The sequence below is a fragment of the Propithecus coquereli genome, unplaced genomic scaffold (assembly GCF_000956105.1).
Source record: "Propithecus coquereli isolate 6110/MARCELLA unplaced genomic scaffold, Pcoq_1.0 Scaffold181, whole genome shotgun sequence".
NCBI lineage: Eukaryota > Metazoa > Chordata > Mammalia > Primates > Indriidae > Propithecus > Propithecus coquereli.
This window is the reverse complement of record NW_012142857.1, coordinates 3,805,955-3,820,068: the sequence shown is the minus strand read 5'-3', so window position 1 is coordinate 3,820,068 and position 14,114 is coordinate 3,805,955. Positions and strand designations below refer to the sequence as shown.

The window sequence follows — 14,114 nt, the reverse complement described above, 5'->3', positions numbered from 1 at the left end:
ACATTAAAATACCAAAGTACAAAAAGTAACATGTAAAATATATTACTAAGTGCAAACGTATGCAGAATGTATAATTGACAAAAGATTAGTATCCAGAATACACAAATAATTGCTGCAAATTAAGGAAAAGATGGTGAATGTGAGCAAGTAATTTAAGGATTAGAATAAAAAAGGTAAAAAAATGTGAAAATGCTCTCAAACTCCTTAGTAGTCAGAGAAGGAGTTTGACAGCCTTCTATATTGCACTCATGTTATTGGCCAAAATTAGAGGGATGAAATAATGTCAAGCGTTGGTGATACTGAATAAAACAAGAACTCATTGTTCCCTGGCAGCAGTGACCATTGGTACAACCATTTTGGCAGTACTTAGTAAAGCTGTATATGTACATGTCCTGCCGTGCAACATTTCTACTCCTTGGTATATGTTTTAAAGCAGTGGCTTTCTTATACTGTTTTTTTTTTTTTATTATTTTTTGAGATAGGGTCTCTGTTGCCTTGATTGGAGTGCAGTGGTGTAATCACAGCTCACTGCAACCTCCAACTTCTGCACTCAACTGATCCTCCTGGCTCAGCCTCCCTAATAACTGGGACTACAGGATCATGCCACCAAGCCTGGCTAGTTTTTTAAATTTTTTGTTGAGACAAGGTCTTGCTATGTTGCCCAGGCTGGTCTCGAACTCCTGGCTTCAAGCGATTCTCCCACCTTGGCCTCCCAAAGTGCTAGGGGTTACAGGTGTGAGCCATCACACCTGGTGTCTTACGCGGTTTTTGCCAGACCCATAGTGGGAAATATATTTTACATGTGACAAAGATGGAATTGAAGTTTATTTTCTGTTTTTTTAATTGTTTTAAAAAGATATTTATCAGGATCCACTACATTGATTTCATGCTGACTAATGGTTTACTACCCTCAGTTTAGCGAAATTGCGAAGTGTAACATGTTGAAATGTTTCTTGGTTAAGCCTGTGTGTGTATACATACTAGGTTGTGGTGTAAAATGTGCTTCTCACTGTGGAACTTTTTTTGGTTAAGTAGTTTGAAAGTTTCTTCTCTGGAAAAGTTTTCACATAGTATAAGAAGATATATGCCAAAATATTCATGGCTACTTGTAAGAGTGGAAAATTTGAAACCTAAATAGACACCAAGAGGAGAATGGACAATGAACTGTAGTTATCATGTAATGGAATGCTATATGACTAAAATGAATGAACTAGAATTTCGGATTGATTATATATCTGTCAGCATGCATAGTTATAATACTGAGTGAAAAAGGCAGATTGACATGAATGATATTAAACTTTCATATAAGTTTATAAAATGTGCAAAAATATATTGTATGGATATAATATGTAGCAAAACCTGTTAAATGACGATGGGGAAAAATCATGATAGTGATTATCTCTGAGAAGTAGGAAGGAGGGAAATGGGATCAGAATGGTATACATAGGGGACTTTAGCTGTATTCATCATATAGTATTGCTTATATCTGATCAAATACTGCAAAATACTAATTTGACAGCTAGGTGGAAAGTACAAGGGTGTTCAATGTAATTTTTTTCATTGTTTGTAATTGAAATATTTAATTTGGGGGGAAATATTTAATTTTTTAAATGAAGTGAATATCCTATTCACAATAAAAACCAAGATACCTACCTGAAGGAATAAGTAAATTTAATAAGACGTGAGAACCTTTATGGAGAAAGTAATATAGCTTATTAATGGCTGTTGAGTCCGAAATAAATGGAAACATCCCATTTTCATAATGGGAACACTTGATATTACATATATGTTCTGCACAAATTAATGCAGATTCATGGCACTTCCAATCAAAATCCTGTAGGATTTTGGGGAGTTTGACACGCTAAACAAAATAACAGTAACACAAGTTTGAATAGTAAGAAGGGGAGACTCACCCTAGTAAATATCAAGACTAACTAGGAAACAATGGTAATTAAAATTCTGTGATATTAAGTGTGAACAATAGGTTCGGTGAACAGAATAGAAAGCCCACAATCAGGCCTTTATTTAATTGGGATTTGCTATGTGACGGGGTGGCATTTAGTAACTGGTCCTGATACAACAGGCTGTCCTTATGGGAGATGTGTAGATCACTAACTTACGTCTTAAATATCTGATGTATTAGAAACCTAAATATGAAAAGTAAAACTAAAATGTCTGTCAATATCTAGGAGGGATTCTCTACACATCAGGGTACTTCTTTGTGCCTCATTCCTCATTTATAAATAATAGTACCTACCCTACTTATGAGAATTCAGTAAATTCATGCTTTCTGGACTTTTAGACTTAAAAGTGCATTCAATAAATGTTTCCAAATATTTGGGGGCAGGATGAGATTTCTCTGAAAAGAAGCAGAGTTGGGTCATTAAAGATTTTAGATTAAAATACAAATTTGTATGTTCCAAAAGACAACATAAGAAAGTGAAAAATCATTATAAGGATTTAGAGATTTTTTTTTTGTAATAATTCAGTGATAGGGTTTATGTCAGAATAAAAACAGTAAGAAAAGTACAACACAATTGAAGACTGCAAAGAATATACACTGTAGTTTAATAAAACATGCAGAGAATGCGATTTATCAAACTATTACAGAGTCATAACTTGAAGGCTTTATTTACTACAAGTTCAGGATAATCAGATCTCTTACCTACTTGAAACTTTCCAGTGAGTAATTTTAGAATCCCAATTTTACTAAGGTATCATTCAATAAGCTTTCATATTCAGCTGTGAGGATAAAGTCTTCCTGTTCTTTTGAAACCTGCATTATGTATCACTTATTGCTGGAATTAGACACAGACTTGGCATCTGAACTTACATTTCAGTTCTTGCAGATATTCAAAACACTTTCTTCAGTAGAGAGCTTGCTGCCACACTGCTGAAGGAAATCTATATATTCTGTAAATGACTCATTCACATTTTGATAACTTGATCATAAATGTAGTTTTATCTAGTTATTTTTTTTATTCCATTTGTTTTTAACTCGGAACACTACTATCTCTTGTCAACCTACAGTCTATTTACATTTCAAAAATACTGGCTAAATATAATTCATTAGGTATTTAAAATAAATGCTCAACTTGTTGAAATGTATTATCATGATTACCAACAAATATTATTTTATTACATAATTTAAAAATTCTCCAGAGATAGTTAGATGTCAGCCAGCCATGGTTACTAAGACATGAAAAGGTAAGGCTGGTAACTGTTAAGTGTTTGTTCACTTAGTTCCAGAGTGGTTATAACTGCTGCTGTAAGACATAGGACACTGAAATCATGTGGTAGTACCAGGTCATGTGACCATTAGAATGGTCCAGAATAGGCTTAAACATGGTATTTTCACTTCCATGAAGAGAAAGCATTTTAAAGGTTTTATAGAAAACTTTAGATCCCCAAGAAGGTAACTGAATGTATAGGAAATATTTCACCTAACAAAAGTGTAACAGAAAAACTGTTAACTCAGGTTCTTTCTGATATTGGGAATCCCTTTCATTTTTGCTGATTATACGGAAGTTTGATTTTTATTCATTTCCTTTGGATACATTCTTGTGAACGGGATAACAGCCAAAGATACAGACACGCCTAGGTAGATTGTTTTTATATTTGTTTTTTTCTATTAGTTTTTCACAAGGAACAGGGATCACTCATGCTAGCGTAAAAAGAGGGTTTGTTCTAAGGATGAAATTGGTATGGAGCTGAAACAGGCCCGAACAGTCCTCAGACCAGACCTAGGGACTGGCTGCTTTGCTTTTCTTCAGGACTACAGTTGTGCTGCGCAGCTTAGGCACACTTTTATTCGTGCACTGATTACCCTCTCTGCTGAGTCTGCTGTATTTTATCTTGCCTCCTAGCCGTGTGTGTGTTGGACACAGTTACTTGTATAAAGGCATGTATAAAACTGACCCTGTAACCTTAGCTTTCAGGTTTGTTCCTCTTTCCTTGTTCCAAATAGTGATTAATGTGCTATTATATGCTGCTCAGTTACATTAGTTAGTCATATCAGTTATCTTTGAGTCCTCCTTTTCTCTAGACTGTGCACATCTAGTTGGTCAATAGGACATGAGAATTGTCTCTGAAATAACTGAGTTAATTTCCTAGCACTAGTACTAATTTCTGTCTTCAGCTTTTTTTCCTGGGCTGGCCTTATTCTGCCCTCATCTCCTACCACAGTGCTGCCTGTACTCCGTATTCTAGCAGTAACCTAGATTTTTTTTTTTTTTTTTTTTTTTTGTTGCTCCTAAAATGTTTCCTGTTTTTAGGAAACATGTTGAACTTCCTGCCTGGTGTACTCTCTCTCTCTCTTCAGACTTCTGCTATGGTGTCACTTTTGTGACATCTTTCTCTTCCAAAGTTTGAATTAATCATGTTCTCTGTGTTAGGATAAAACTGTGTCACATGGTATTAAGGTTTATGTGGTTGGCTTCCTTAGGCATACTTTGTGGCTCAGAGTAGGAATTCAGCAGGGGCCAAAGTCAGTGAGGTATACCTTTTGCTGCCTGGTAGTCCCAGACTTGTGGTTGGTAGATTATTATGTGTGTTTGATGGAGTTTTATATTTGCTTTATTTTATCAAGTTGTAGGTTTATATGCTATAGTGCTTATTTATGTGTATTATTATAAGGTCTACCACTATAGACAGTTTAATAGGACTGCTGTTGGGTTCTCACTGTTGCTCCTTTACTTGCCTTGCAATTCCCTAACTTTGAGCATACCTCACTTTACTGCCATTTGTGTCACATAATTCTATTTAATGGCTCCTTTCAAATTTGTTTTTGTTTTAGAGGCAGGGTTTTGCTCTGTCACCCAGGCTGGAGTGCAGTGGTGTGATCATAGCTCACTGCAGCCTCAAACTTCTAGGCTCAAGTGATCCTCCTGCCTCAACCTCCTGCGTAGCTGGAACTACAGGTGTGTATCACCATGCCTGGCTAATTATTATTATTTTTTGGTAAAGATAGGGTCTTGCTATGTTGCCCAGACTGGTTTTTAACTCCTGGCGTCAAGTGATCCTTCTGCCTCAGCCTCCTAAAGTGCTGGGATTACAGGCATGGGCTGCCACGCCCGGCCTCCTTTCAAATTTTTTTTAGCTCGGCTCCCAGTGTTGCCAGTACAACATTGTTATGTGGAATTCCATATGTCCCTAAAAAAGAGTTTACATGGCCAAATGTATGAAATTCAGCATGCTGTCTTTTCCTGGAGACCCTGAAGACAGTCTCCTGAGTTGAACTTGAGGACCCATTGTTCCCTTTTGAGGGGAGTGAATATGATTATTAATTAGGTTGTGACCATTATTTCCTAGCAAACTGTGCTAAGGCCTAAGTATCTTTAGTTGAAAGACCATTTTTGAGAATAGTCTTGAGAATTCATAGTCCTTTTCTGTGGTTATACTTACCATTTCTTTTTTAGTAAATGTACAATTGACCCTTCAACAACACAACAGTTGGGGTGCTGACCCCCTGCCTAGTCAAAAACCTGCATATAACTTGATTCCCCCAAAACTTAACTACTAGTAGCCTACTGTTGACCAGAAGTCTTACTGATAACATAAAGACGTATTTTGTATGTTAACGTGTTATAGACTATATTCCTACAATAAAGTAAGCTAGAGAAGAAACGTTATTAAGAAAATCATAAGGCTGGGTGCAGTGGCTCATGCCTGTAATCGCAGCACTTTGGGAGGCCAAGGTGGGAGGATCACTTGAGGCCAGGAGTTTGAGAGCAGCCTGAGCATGATAGCAAGACCTTGTCTGCACAAAAAACAGAACAATTAGCTGGGCATGGTGTTGTGTGCCTGTATAGTACTAGCTACTTGGGAGGCTGAGGCAGGAGGATCACTTGAGCCCAGGAGTTTGAGGTTGCAGTGAGCTGTGATGATACCACTGTACTCTACCCTTGTCCACAGAGCAAGTCCTTGTCTCAGAAAAACAACAAAAGAAAACTATAAGGAAGAGAAAATGTATTTCCTATGCATTAAGTGAAAGTGGATCATCATAAAAGTCTTTATCCTTGTCCTCTTCACCCTGAGCAGGCTGAGAGGAGGAAGAAGAGGTGGAGTTGATCTTGCTGTCTCAGGGGTGACAGAGGAGGAAGAGGTGGAGGAGATAAAAAGGGAGGCAGGATAAGCAGGTACGCTCTGTGTGACTTTGTGGAAATACATTGTAATTTCTGACTTTTTTGCTTTTTCATTTCTCTAAAAATGTTTCTATACCATACCAATCCTCCTCCTATCATTTGCTTTAGTTTCAGTGCCCATATCATAGAAGGGCCCATGTCGTAAGAGGAAACAAAAGCAGTCTTGGATAATAGGAACCCTTCTACCAGATTGCCTGATGTCAGTTTGTCTTACAGCACTGCTTCTTTTACGTTTTCTTCCTCACCGTCTGGCACTGGATTGGAAGCACTCATCTCCCTCAAGTTGTCTTCTGTTCAGTCTTCCGATGTGGTATGTTAGTTCTAAGATCCGTGTCTTGAAACCCTTCACGCACCCTTTTTTTGGGGCCATGTCCGCAGTCTCTTTCATGATTTCCTTGATTGACTGGGTTGTAAATCCTATGAAGTCATGCACAACATTGAAACAGTTTTTTCCAGCAGGAATTTATTGTTTCAGGCTTGATGACTTTCATGGCTTTTTCTGTAACAACGAAGGCATCTTCAATGGTGTAATCCTTGCATACTTTCATGGTATTCTGTCAGGGTTCTCTTCCATAGTGTCGACAATCCTTTCCATAGAATATTGTGTGTAATGAGCCTTAAAGATCTTTATGACCCCCCCCCCCAATCTAGAGACTGAATTAGGAACGCGTTTGGGGGCAAGTACACCGCTTTGGCACCTTCTGTGTTGAACTCACGGGGTTTTGGGTGGCCAGGGGCATTGTCTGGTAGCAAAAGAACTTTAAAAGGCAGCCCTTACTGGGGGACTTCAGGGATAAAGCATCAATGGAGCCAGTCCAGAAAAAGGGTTCTTATTGTCACGTCTTCTTATTGTACAACCAAAAGACTGGCAGCTGGTATTTATCTTTTCCCTTCAAGACTAAAGGGGTAGCAGCTTTATCAGGGCAGTCCTGATCATAAACCTGACTGCATCTGCACAGAACAGTAGTTAGCTTAACCCTTTCTGCCTTAAATCCTGATGCTCACTTCTCTTCCTGACTAATCAGTGTCCTTTGTGGCATTTTCCCAGGACACTTTTGTCTGTATTAAAAACCTATTTAGGCAGATAGCCTATCCTTTCTCCTCAATGATTTTCTTAATGGCATCTGGGAGCTCATCTACTGCCTCTTGATTGGCAGAAGCTGCTTCTCCCATTATCTTGACGTTTTTTAAGCCAAACCTCTTTCTAAAATCAGACCATCCTTTGCTGATGTTAAATTTTCTAGCTTTGTATCCTTCACCTTCCTTTTACTTTACGTTGTGGCTTCACTTTTTCTTGGCGTCTCTAGGTGTCCCTTTCTTATAGCAATCCCACACCCACATAATAGCTACATTTTCAATACGAGATAAAAAGATTTAGCAAAAAGTGCAAGGTTTTTGTACCTGCTGGTGTAGCTGCAGTGACTGCTTCACAAATTGCCTTTTCTTTTTTTATAGTGGTCCTTATGCTGGATTTATTTATCTTGAAATGGCCGGGAGCTGCAGCTGCAGACCTCACTCATTGTACAGTACATGTCAAGCAATTCCACTTTTTCTTGTAATGTCACAACTTCTCTGCTTCTTGGGAGCACTTCCAGCATCACTAGTGGCACTTTGTATGGATTCCATGGTGTTATTCAGGTTTTACAGTATCATGCTAAACATGATGAGAAATATGGGAGAATCATGAGAGATCACTTTTTATTGTGATTGATTTACTGGAGAGATGAACTGCTCATGTGGAGTTGATTAGCATCACATGGTGTTTTAAGCGGATACTTGCAACACTTGAGCTCATTGCAATACCAGCAGGAGGTGGTTATGAAATTATTACAGTAGTACAGTAATTTAATACTGTGTCTTTATGATTGTTTACATTTCCCTTGACTATAAATGGCACCATGTATGGTCTGTGTTTGTGTAAATTTTGATGATTTTTTACTTTTTATTTATAATAGATGTGTGTATATTTTATGGTAGTAAATAATAAAATAGACTAGTATCTATGTATATTTAATGCATTCATGACATAACTTTTTCTTAATTTTTTTTGCTATTTCTAGGCTACATGGCTCATCTGTGAGTTTTTCCAAATTGTTACAAATCTTCAAAAATTTTTCCAATATATTTATTGAAAAAAATTTACATATAAATGGACCCACACAGTTTATACTTGCATTGTTCAAGGGTCAATGGTATAGCTCTGTTACAGCAACCAAACTGTCAGTACCTCATATAACTTTGTGACTGAATGTCATTTGGGTCTCACTTTTTGTCCTCAAAACAGTACTCCCCCTTTCCCACACACTCTGTCCTATCCTCCCACATTTGCCTAGATGTCCTTGCAGAGGCTACCTGCTTGTTGTGGGTAGATACCCTAGGCTCAGTTGCACCCTCCTCCCTTTTGAAATTTGCAGTGTACATTGGCATATTGAAGATTTTGAGACATTCTTAAGTAAAAAAACATCTAACTTTATTTAGGAACTTTCTAATGTATTAGTTCAGAAACTTAAAACTTTTTTTGAATTGTAATTTACATCTGATGAAATGCACAAACTTTAAATGTTCAGTTCTGTGAATTTTGATAATTATGTACTCACATGTGACTACCTCTCAAAAAAGGTAGAAAACAATTTTATCACCCCAGAAAGGTACTTTTTGCCTCTGTCCAAGCATTTCCATTTCCCTACTCCAATCCGTCTGAGGCAGTCATTTTGACTTTTATCATTAGATTAGTTTTGCCTGTTGGAGAAGTCATAAATGTTATCCGTCTACATACATATTTTTTTCGTCTTTTGCCCAGCATGATGTTTTTGAGATTCATCCATGTTGTAGCGTGTATAAGTAGCTCACTCATTTTTGTTCCTGAGCAGTATTTTGGATGAACATACTGCATTTTTTTGTTGTTGTTTTCTTGTTGATATTTTGACTGTTTCCAGTTTTTGGCTATTATGAATGTGGCTGCTATGAACATTCTTGTACAGGTCTCTTTTTGTGGACATATGTTTTTATTTTCCTTGACTATATATGCAGGCGCGAAATAGGATAGATTAACTTTTTAGGAATTTGCCAGCTTTCCAGAGGTGCTGTACCATTTTACCACTTCTGTCAGCAGTTTTATAAGCATTTCAGTTGTTCCGTGTGGTAGGCTGAACAGTGGTCCCCAAAGATATTTTGCTTCTAATCCTCAGAAACTGTGACTGCTATTTTATATGGCAGAAGGGACTTTGTAGATGTAATTAAGTTAAGGGTTTTGAGATGGGGAGATTATCCTGGATTATCTGGGTGAGTCTAACATACAATGGCAGGTGCCCTTATGAGAAAGGGTAGAGAGGGGGATTTGACTACAGAAGAGAAGGCAGTGTGGAAGCAGAGATTGGAGTGATGTGCTCTGAAGATGGAGGAAGGGAGCACAAGCCAAGGATTACAGGCAGTCACTTGAAGTTGGAAAAGTTAAGGAAAAGAACTTCCTCTCATACTCTCCAGAAGGAACCAGCCTTGCCAACACCTTGACTTTAGTCCATTGAATCCGATTTTGCTAAATTTGTGTTGTTATAAGGCGCACTGAGTTGGTGATAATTTGTTTACAGCAGCAGTAGCATGCTAATATACTCCATCCTCACCAACATTTGATAATGTCAGAAATTTTTTAAGCTATTCTAGATGGTGTGAAATGGTATTACATTGTGGTTTTAATTTGTATTTTTCTGATGATCGATGATATTAAACATCTCTTAATATGCTCCTGCATCCTTCTTTATGAAATATCTGTAATTTGTCCTTTTCTTATTTAACAAATAATTGAGTTTTTTTCTTTGATTTGCAGGACTTCTTTATACAGTATAGATGGTAGTCTTTTGTTAGATACATGTACTATAAATTTTTCCCCCATCTGTGATTTGCCTGCTTACTTTTCAATGATGTCTTGATAAGCATTTAAAATTTTGGTGGTTTACTTTATATATACAGGTTTTGAGTATCCCTTATCCAATATGGTTGGGGCCAGAAGCGTTTCAGATTTTTTTGGATTTTGGGGATATTTGCATTATATACTCTCATGAGTGTTTCCTTTGAGCACCATGTTGACACTCAAAAAGTATGAATTTTGGAGTGTTTTGGATTTTTGATTTTCAGATTTGGGATGCTCAACCTGTATTTCTTTATGGCTAGTGGTTTTTTTTGTCTTAAGGTCATGAAAATATTCTGTGGTTTCCTCTAAGGGTTTAAGATTCTGTTTCCCATTGAGGATGGTATGAGATCATGGTTGAGGCTTATTATTTCCATATTGTTGCAAGGTAGATTAACTTGATGCCTTGGAAAATGAGTTGACTGTATATGTGTGGATCTATTTCTGGACTCTTCTGTTTCACTGATTTTTCTTTTTTCATATGCCCACTCTATACTCTTTTGGTTACTAAGTTTTGTAAACCAGTCTTGAGATAAGTTTATGTAAGTCTTCCAGTTTTCTTTTTTTCTGTCTTCAAGATTGGTTTGGTTATTCTAGTTCTCTTTTGTTTCTGTATGAATTTTAACATCATCTTATCAATTCTTTTTAAAAACTGCTAAAATTTTCATATGGATTACATTGAATCCATATATCAAATTGAGAAGAATGGACATTGAAAAAATACTGAGTTTCTTCCACTCTATTAACACGGTCTGTCTTTGTTTATTCATGGCTTTTTCATTTTACTAAGCAATATTTTGCAGTTCTTAGTGTAGAGGTCTTGAGTATCTTTCTTTTGATGTGTAGTTGTTGTTGCAAGTGTATGCCTTGAAATTTCATTTTCCAGTTATTTTTTGCTTGTATATAGAAATACAGTTAGTGTTTGTATGTGGACCTTGCCTTTTGACCGTGTGTCTTGAAATCTTGCTAAATTTACTTACTAGTTCTAGTGTTTTTGTAGATTTCATACAGTTTTTTTATATAGGTAGTCATATCACCAGAGAGTAAAGTCAATCTTTCTTTCCAATCTTTGGGTCATTCATTCACCCTTTCAATGCCTTTCTTTCTTTTTTTTTTTTTTGCCTTATTGCGCTGACTTGAACATCCAGTGCAGTGAATAAAAATAGTGACAGTGGACATCCTTGTCTTATTCCGAATTGTGAGGAAGAGATTTAATATTTTCCTATTATATATAATACTAGCTAGGTTTTTCATAGATCTCCTTTTCAGATTGAAGAATTTTTTCTTTTCTAGTTTCGTTGAGTTTTAAATTATGGATAGGTGTTGAATTAACATTGTTAAATGCTTTTTTTCCTTGCTCATTTGAGAGAATCATAGGGATTTTCTCCTTCATTCTGTAAATGAGGTACATGATTTTTGAATGTTAAAGCAATTTTGCTCCTATAGATAAACCCTACTTGGTGATGATGACATTTTCTATATATGTTGCTGGTTGTGATTTGCTGATATTTTGTTAAGCAGTTTTGCATCCGGTAGTAACAGACATTTGCTGTGTATTAATGCAGGGTCTTGGGCCCAAGCCAGTTTCTTGTCCCTGTCCCAATGTCAGACAGCTTTTGCTTCTCATTTTTAAGCATCAGTGTACCTTTGTCTAGGACTGGTGGTAGCAAAGTTTCCTGCCTTCCTCTAGCTGTAGACTATGGTTAATGTTTCATGGTGAAAGGCTTGTTTGTATGTGATGGGTAGGCAAGTAAATTCTGTTTCACAAACACCTTTCCATCCCCACCCAATAGCACATGGCTTTTGTTCTACTCTTCCCCTTGAGGCAAGCAGGAGATCTTTGCTTGGCTCATGGGAGGCTTTCCTACATGTCACCTCATGGTTCAAGGCATTTGCTTCATATGAGATGCCACCAAGGGGGAGGAGCTCTCTTCTCTTTCTTGCCTTTTTCAAGAGCCCTCAGTTGAGGCCCTTGGAAAAGAGTTTGTGAATGAGTGCAGATTCCCTTTGTGTCTGTGGTTTCCAGGGATTCTTAATTGTCATCCTGATGATACTTGGACTTTAATCTTTACTTTTACCTTTAATATTTATTTAGCAGATTGACTGTGACTGTGTTTCCTTTGCATCTGTAGGTTGGTATCTGTCATCACTTTTGAAAAGTTTCTGGTGGGGTACAGTGGGTCATGACTGTAATAATCCCAGTGCTCTGGAAGGCTAAGGCAGGAGGATTGCTTGAGGCCAGTAGTTCGAGACTAGCCTGGGTGTTAACATAGCAAGACCCTGTCTCTACAAAAAATAAAAAAAGCTGGGTGGTGGTGCACATCTTTAGTCCCAGCTACTTGGGAGACTGAGGCAGCAGGATTGCTTGAGCTCAGGAGTTTGAGGCTGCATTGAGCTATGATTACACCACTGCACTCCAGCCTGGGCAACAGTGAGACCCTATTTCTTATTAAAAAAGTTTCTGGCCATCATCTCTTCATATTTTTCTGCCTCATTCTCTCTTTCGTTTTCCTCTGGCACTCCAATTAAACCCAATTGACATTTGGTCTTGGACATTCTGAGTTTTAGCCCACGCTTTTTTTTTTGCTCTTTGTGTTTCAGTTTGAATATTTTAATTTGGCTTGTCTTTAAGTTCACTGCTCATTTCTGTCTGTTATTAAACTCATGAAATCTTTTATTTCCAATAGTGTATTTTTCATTTCTAACATTTCCCTATGATCCACTTTTATAACTTCAATGTCTATGGTGAAATTTCTATTATGCATGTCATCTTTGTCTTCAGTCACATTCTTTAGTGTTTTCATCATATTTATTTTAAAGTCTGTGTCTGATAATTTCAACATCTGGTCCCTCTCTGATTATATTAATAATTTCATCTTTTGAGTGTGTTTGCTACTCCCTATGCCTTGTAATTTCTGATTGGATGCCAAACATTTGTATAAAAACAACAGAGATTGATGTAAATATTATTTTCCTCTAGAAAATGGCCCCATCATTTCTTGAGTCAGTCATTGTGGGGCTAAGTCAATATGATGTATGATGTGTAGTTGAGCTAGTCCTGGGCTTTGCAACTTTAGTTTGATGTAGTTCAAGTGTTTTGAGAAAAAAGCAGTAAGTTGTTCCTTTTTGCAAGGTGTGTTGTCTGAGTGCGATTTTGGATATCTCTTTTTTGCTTTATATCTGAATCACCAGCTTTCTGAACCATGGGAGATTTCTGTATAGCACAGCTGTCAGTTTCTTGGTCATTCTGGAGGATTTTTTTTTGCCTCTCCAGTCAGTCCTGCCCCAGGCTTTTGTGCCTGGTGAGATATCTTTCTGCTAGTAATACCTTCTAGAAGTTTCTTGTAGCATTCCTGCCCTCCAGCCTTGGTAGTTCAATATTCAGAATATCTGGGTGGAAGTTTCTCTCATATTTCCAGGCCCACCCTCAGCCCTTGACAGCTGAATGTCTGGAATCTCTTGGATTGTTTCCTCTTGCCTCTCCTGCCTGGTGGCAGGTCCACCCCTGCAGAGGGTAGATTCCTTGCGGGGAGATCTTCAGCTTCTTAGGAGATCTGCTTTAGCTTTCCAGCCCTGTTCCCCAACCTTTGACATATTAATACTTTGGCAAGCACTTGAAGACCTACAGAATGAGTCATTGGGTGGATGCAGATTTGCTCTATAAGATCCTTGGAATTCTAATATGTCATGTCACTGTGTGTGTTATTGTTGAAATTCATTAAAGTTTAGCCTGGTTTTTTTCTTACTCTCACCTATGGCAAGATTTTTCCTCTTTAGCTATTCCACCAGGAAAGAGACTGTCTGTAGGCCTCTCTTCTATCAAGGCTCAACACTTTTGGAAATTAATTCTACTTAGGTTACTTTGCATCCTTAGCTCTCTGATGGTTTAGAAAAACTTTGATTTTATAGCTTATGCTGGCTAGTTTTGATTGTTAGGATGAAGGCCGTGGCCTATTGTGACTTTCTACATCCTAATCAGAAGTGGAATTCCTCCTGGGAGATCCTTTTTAATATATAGTCTGATGATAATATATACCTGATAAAATTTCTGTTGTTTCACCCTTGTT

The 14,114-nt window shown here is 37.4% G+C and overlaps 1 protein-coding gene across 1 annotated transcript in view; it reads left to right on the top strand.

Moving 5' to 3' along the window:
* Nucleotides 1-14,114, top strand: part of SMAD2 (SMAD family member 2) — a 103,364-nt gene that overhangs the window by 15,043 nt on the left and 74,207 nt on the right. The gene's annotated exons all lie outside the window — the stretch shown is intronic.